At 40.4% G+C, this 7,189-nt stretch overlaps 1 long non-coding RNA gene across 1 annotated transcript; it reads left to right on the top strand.

Moving 5' to 3' along the window:
* Nucleotides 1-961: 961 nt before the first annotated feature.
* Nucleotides 962-4,365, top strand: LOC139085069 (uncharacterized). The gene is made up of 3 exons (XR_011543075.1): nt 962-1,351; nt 1,525-1,640; nt 2,663-4,365. It is a non-coding gene; the product is annotated as an uncharacterized lncRNA (long non-coding RNA).
* The last annotated feature ends 2,824 nt before the right edge of the window (nt 4,366-7,189 follow it).

Here is a 7,189-nt window from a genome sequence, read left to right as displayed (position 1 = left end):
CGGCACAGTGAGAGCAGCAGCGGGAGTGGGGGCTGGAGCGGGCATGTGCCAGGACGGCTGGAGTCCAGGGAGGAAAGTCACTTTCAGTGGAGTTTGGCCAGGGTGGATGACTGCCAGACAGTGAGGGAGATGACTCAGCCCTGAAAACCATCCTGGTCATGATTTAGTGGGAGAGGAGGGAACAGAAGGGGCAGTCAGGAACCAACAGGTGGGCTGGCCCACAAGAAAGGGTCACAGACTCACAGCAGGTGGCAGAGCATATGGAGGAGAAATATGGACGTGGGCAGGTGGGCAGGGAACCAGCCGGGGGACCTGGGAGTATAGGACATGCAGGCTGGAGCCTTTGATCCTCACTGACTGCAGTTGCTCTTCCCAGCCTGTGAAGGCCAGAGGTGCCAAAGTGTAACTTGTTCTTTTAGGTTATTGATCTGTTTTTAAAAGAAATGGCTTGGGATGACTGCAACAATATTCATTTTTAAGTTAATAGTTTAGGACTTCTTTCTCTTTTTGTGATTTTCAAAGTGCCAAGGGGAACTGAAGAGGACCAAAATATTCCAAAGAATTTTAGCAGAACGGTATTGTAAAAGATAAGATGAACAGAATGAAACGCTTCTTTTAGCATTCAATGAGATGATGGTGGTACAGAGATAAAAAGTGTAAAGTCAGGTGAAAAGAGCTGGGATGGAGCCAGAAGACCTGAAAGTGATCCAGCTCTGCACTGGCATACCGCTGGAGCAGGTAAGTAACCCGCCCCAAGTCTGGTTCCCAGATCTGTACCTGGGGACAATGCTGACTGCACACGGTTGTGGGGCTGAGGGGGTCAATCTGGGAAAGAGAAGAACTGCTTGAAATAAGTGGGGCACTGTCCTCAATGAGCAGTAGTTAGGGCAGGGCTGGGGCGTAGACTTTGGACCCACACAGCCTTGAGCTGTGTTCCTGGCTCCCTCCCAGTAGTGTTTCCACAACCAAGTTCGTGCTTTACTTGCAGAGTGAGTCTAAAAGTGAATTCTAGCTTTTGCACAGTGCTTATAATTTGCAGTGTGTTTCTTCATTCCTGTTCTTATTGCATCTTTGTACTAACTTTGCGACAGAAGAACGACTGATATTATTAGAGGCACTTTCCAAATGCAGAACCTTGGCTCAGAGACAACAAATACCTGATGTCGAGACTGCTGGTGATGTGTCTCACATCAGAGACTCTGAGTCCAGGACTAGTACCCTTACCTCTGCCTCACAGATAACTGTCCTCTTTAGTGCAGTGGCCCTTGAGGCTTTTCTCAGCCCCTCTGCTTGCTTTGTGGTAGCATCATGGAGTAGTACACTGGAATGGAGGAACCACAGGACAAGTATGGTAAGAAAGTTGGAACTGGGAGTCGGGAGGAGAAAGGGGTCAGCAGGGAGGGATGGGATTGGGGTGAGGGGTAGGGAAGGGAGGAACCAAAATTTGCCAAAAGTCTGTGTCCTCTTCTTTTACATATCATTTATTTAATCCCACAAAGTCCTGTGAGGTCTGTATTATTCCAGTTTTACAGATGTGGAAACTGAGAACTGTCATACAGTTTGGGGCAGAGCTGGGATTCCAACTTCTGGCCTCCCTGTTCAAAGGATGCTATGGATACTCCAGGCTGAAGTGGAAGGAGGTCAGTTTTCAAAGGAAGAATTGGACCTGTGTGAATAGCAGAGTCTGAGTCAGGGATGTCAGAAATAGCAGCAACCAACCAGAGACTTCATGAGGAGCTCTGGACAGAGACCCAGCTATGTAGGCACTGTGAAGTGAAGGAAGTGACCACAGTTTGAGGGCTGAGCTGAAGTAGGCTGATATTCCCAGGCCCCAGTGGAGAGGAACACTGACTCTATTAGTAAAGGTCTCTGGAAGAGAGTCTTCCTGAGGAATATTGGCAGATTATCTCCATCTTAGGTCATCCTTTCAAATTCAAACTTGTATTTTAAATGAAAGCAGAGGAATCTCCTCCAAAATATAACCTTAAAGGCGATTGGCCTCTTTAAGCAGTATCCTTTTGATATTTTCTGTACACTGAATCTGTTTTGTATTTACTTGAACTTGTGGTGATGAATTAGTTAAATAAAGCAGAGGAGCATCCATTTTTTTCTTTTCTTTTTTTGCATAATGCAGGAGTTTATATTCAGGAACTAGTACTTGAACCCATGCAGTTATGGATGACTTTCTCCAAATAATTATACTTAGTTTTGTAGAATATTGAAGAATGAAGGAGAAAGACAGAAATAGAGACTCAACTTTTGAAAATTCATGAATCCAAATATATGTGAAATCTTGAAGTGTTTTTTGCACTGTGATTTAGACCTCAAGGTGTCACTTCTGTCATTGAACCCTACTGAAGGTGTTATAAACCTTCTTTTCTTTCCTCTGTTGCTCCTGACTTGTCTCTTTTTTGCTTTTTCTGTCTTCTACCAGGATCATTCTTTTTGAAAAACCATCTTTCCACTTAAGACTCCTTATCAATAAAGCTGTGGAAGGAGGTTAGATGGAATTAATCCTAGTTTGTGTTTTGAAGGTTTCTACACTTTTCTGTTACTTTTCCTGTTCTAGATTCCATTTTCCTAAACTCTCTCTCTCTCTCTCTGTCTGCCCCCTGGGTCTGCTAAGCTTCAGTTTTTTCAAGAGTTCCTGCTTGTTTTCTAGGTCTTACGAAGCATGATGATAGAATGTTCAAAAGAGAATTCAAAGAGAAATATTCTGGTAAGAAGGAGGCAATTATTAGAAGAAATATCTAAAAACCTACCCTAAGAAAGGTATGATAATTGCAGTATAGGAGAAGACAAAATGCCTTAAGGTTTTGCCATGATGCAAATGGATGTATCTAGTCTGAGAGTCTTCTTTGATTCCTTTTACGTCATCTATTCAACCTTGCACAGAAGTGGAAGGAGGAGGACTTAGACTTGGTTGATGTTCTTATTTGTTTCTACCATCACCTCCATATCCATCTTTAATTATAAGAAAAAAATTTAAGTAGGAAAGTATATTAAGTAATGTTCCTTGTGGGGAAAAAAATCTTACTTTTGATTTTTCATATATTTTCCAGAAGCTTAATTATGAGGAGTGCTAGCTCTTCAAGAAAAAAACTTAGAAAATATTTTAAATAAAATTAGTTTGCTTCCAAAGCCCCAGATGGAAGAGGTACCCACTACCTGCCTGTAGCACCAATGTCAGCTTATCTCTAATTACCTTACCTACTTCAGGTGTTTGTCTAAGAATGCTGCAGTCTCAGAGCTCAGCTGGGAGTAACCCTATGAGTGGAGAAGCATTGACAGACCAAGTTTAAAAATCTGGCTCCACTTTATTGATCAATGAATTTAAAATAGGTCAGGATTTCCTGGTGACTTACATCAGGGTTTAAACAGTATTTCGCATACCAGGTGGAAGATGTGGTCTATAATAATTTCTTTGGGCACACTGGCTGTGACTGGGTGACTCCAGGGTGGCAGTTGGCTGTTATTTATTTATTCTGCAGAGATACATGTGTCTCAATCTGAAGAGCAGCTCAGAGAAGTTGGTAGAGTCCCATTGTCAGAAACAAAGCAAAGCAAAAAAGTGGAATAAGACCAACATTCAGTAAGCGTGGTATGACAACACCTGGAAGTGAAGATCAAATTTTGTACCTGCGCATCAGCCTTATTATTTGAACTTCATATTGGAGCTGGAAGCCAAGAGTTCTAAACCTATTCCTAGATATAGACAAGCTTCATGTGCAACATGACCAGACAACTGAACTGATGATGAATAGTGTAAAGCTGCATCTCCTCCCACAGGTTGGGGATGGTGGCAACGTCCAGATAAAGGACATACATCCTGAGAGAAGGCATGTTGTCATCACTGATCACAGAGGGTCTGGGTTGGACAACTGATCTCCTAATTGACTCCTCAGCAATTACGACACAGTGATTTCCTGGGTCAATCTTGATTTCAGAAATGTTCAAAATAAATGTGTCACACACAAACTCTCCACACACGATGGAGAAAACACTGTTCTGCCCGAGTGTGGCTCACTGATCCAGGGGCACCTACCTGGGGAATGATGAAGCCATCCTGAGATGTGCTTATGTGGGCAGCCTCCCAGCAGAACAACACCTTCTCAGATGCAGGTCACCATATTCATTCCCTTTCTAAGCATTTTGGCTGAGAAAGGAGCTTTTGGTTTAGGTAGCAAATACAAGCAAAGATGTCAATAACACCTTGCTTTGAAGGATGCTTTCATGTTTTAACAAGTGATCTCAAGTCTATCTGACCCACATGGCCACTCTAAGTCATGGGGAGAACAGTGCTGCATGACTTTACATGGGTCAGGCAGGAACATGCATTTATTACAAGGCAATACATAAGAAAAACTTAGAAGATGGAAACTATGGGGCAAACAGTGGATGTGTCAACATGAAGGGAAATTTTGATTTTGCATCCTCCAGTGACTCAAGAGTTGTGGCATAAGTAGACTGGGAGACTAGCCCTAGGTAAAGCCCATACTGAGAAAAATTATCACCCCTTATCCTTTCTAAAATCAAAGATGTACCAGCTGGGGCTCAGAGTAGTGCTGTAGCAAGTACCTGGCCAGGTGTGACTAGACCGGTATCATGGCCTGGAAGGTGGTATGCATTTTCACTAGGTCTCACTGACTTTTCCCATCCAAGATTGGGCTTTAAAATATATTTTTACATAATATGATCCAATCACTATCTTGTTAAAGTTATATAGCACTGAAGAATAACATAGGCTACAAGATTGATAGCATGGAATTGAAAAAATGCATATATATTTGTAACTCTATTAATAGTTTGCTGGGATTTTTACTCATAACAAGAATGTGAGTTTCATGGGGTTTCAAGAGTAAATCTAGGGCTAGTCTGAACAAGAGACTGACCTCATGGGAAACTGGGTTTTCTTGATAACCAGAAATATTGAAACTTGGATTTTGGATTAGTTATCTGAATCTTTTGAAAAATTATCACTTTGGTTCCCCATCTGAAAATAGGAGCAAAATCATGTTTCTACCTTCCTCTTGAGGGTGTAAGTCAACTAAACAAAATGAAGTGAGCAAAGCTCTTTGCATTTCTTGGGAAGAGAGTGCTAAGGAGTGACTGCTTACTAAATACTCAGTTCTGAGTGGAGCCCAGATTTCACAGGCTTACTTAGCTGCCATGCATCTGACTTCCCAGCAGTACACACTGGAAATGAGATGAGCTAGTGGCACTCAGATTTATGATCTGGAGACTTGAGTTTTAATTCTGTCTCTTGAGGGCTGCAGACACATCTTTGTCTTGTCTCCTAATTTCCTTTATGTTTAAGAGAAGAAGATCACTATTCACTTCCTTAAAGGAAATTGGTGACCTATACCAGAAATGTAGTCAAAGTGATATAGTAGGGTTCTTATTTTGTGGCATCCTTATGCGATGTTCAAGTATTCCAGAAAATCGCTTTTTATCTCTGATTCGATGACTTGTTAATGCTAAACTTGTCAAAATGTGGTTTTACTTCCAGAATTTAAATGTAGTTAACGTACTTAATATCTCTTAACTACTGTTTATAACAACCATCTTTTCCTCTTCTTGTCCTTTTACTTCCACCAATATCTAGGAATGGCAAAGCATAATTAGAATGAAAAGTGATACTTGGTTTAAACTCAGGCAGGAGAGGAGGAGGAATTGAAAAGAAATAGAACATGGAAAAGATATAGGAATAACAGAAACACCATTCTTTACATCACTTGACAGTTTTTGACACTGACTTACTCAGTTTGTAAGTTCTTAGACGATTTACAATGAATAAAAGGAGATACAGAATTTTGATGATTTGCCAAAGGACGCACAGTTACCCAATGCTTGAACAGGGTTTGAATGCAAGACCAAGGGATTCAAGCCCATGCTCTTAGTAGAGGGAAAGAAGGGCGAAAGAGTAGACTCATGGCTTCTATAGCAGCTGTAGAAGAAAAGCTGTAGATGGAGAAGATGGCTGGAGGTGAGAGAAGGAAGAGGACAGACCAAGATGGGCAACCAAGATGTGTTCTGTAAAACTAATTCTTCATAGAAGCATGCCTTTTGTGCCTTCAATACAATCATTCACTTTATTGGGTTTCATTCAAAGGGTCTAGCAGATTCAAGGTGCTGTCTGAAATTTCTAGACATTTGCACTGGTTTTGTGATTTTCTACTTTTAAAGGAATTTATTTCTGTGCCACAGAGTCTATATAAGAATAATTTATTCCAAAATACTTGCAGAGTGCCCAAGACATTATTTATCTTTGCATCCTAGAATTGGCCTTTCTATCTTAGAGATAAGTATATTGAGGAAAAAAAGGAAAATCCAACTGATTTTAGATTTTAGAGTAGATGTTTGGAAGGACTTCAAGGTATGTAACACCCATGAGGGTTTTGATGGTTTGTTTATTTGCTTTTCAGTCTTTTATTTTCATACATATGTATATATTTACAAAAGTATATACAAATTATTTACTAATCTGATTTTTTTCTATGTATATTTTGGATGTGTTTCCAAGGAAATACAGCACATCAATATCTTTTTTTGTTGTTTTTTTATTGACTTTTTTTTAGAGCAGTTAAGGTTCACAGCAAAATTGAGAAGAAAATATAGAAATTTTCCATATATTCCCTGACCCCACACATGGGTAGCCTCCCCCATTATCAACATCCCCCACCAGATAGTACCTGTGTTACAATTGATGAACTACATTGACACATTATAATCACACAAAGTCCATAGTTTACGTTGTGGTTCACTCTTGGTATTGTACATTCTATGGATTTGGACAAATGTATAATGACATGGATCTATCACTATAATATCATACAGAGTAGTTTCATTACCCTAAAAATCCTCTGCTTTCCCTATTCATTCCTTACCACCCTCCCAACCCCTGGCTATCACTGATCTTCTTACTATCTCCATAGTTTCTCTTTTCCAGAATGTCATATAGCTGGAATCATACATCATATAGACTTTCCAGATTGGTTTCTTTCACTTAGTAATATGCATTTAAGGTTCCTCCACGTCTTGTCATGGCTTGATAGCTCATTTCTTTTTAGCACTGAATTATATTCCATCATCTGGATGTGCCACAGTTTACCCACTCACCTACTGACGGATATCTTGATTGCTTTCAAGTTTTGGCAATTATGAATAAAGCTTCTATAAATAATCCTGG

This window comes from Equus przewalskii, chromosome 8, assembly GCF_037783145.1.
Source record: "Equus przewalskii isolate Varuska chromosome 8, EquPr2, whole genome shotgun sequence".
NCBI classification, from domain to species: Eukaryota; Metazoa; Chordata; class Mammalia; order Perissodactyla; family Equidae; genus Equus; species Equus przewalskii.
The sequence above is the reverse complement of the archived record's forward strand: the minus strand, read 5'-3'. Positions and strand labels throughout refer to the sequence as shown.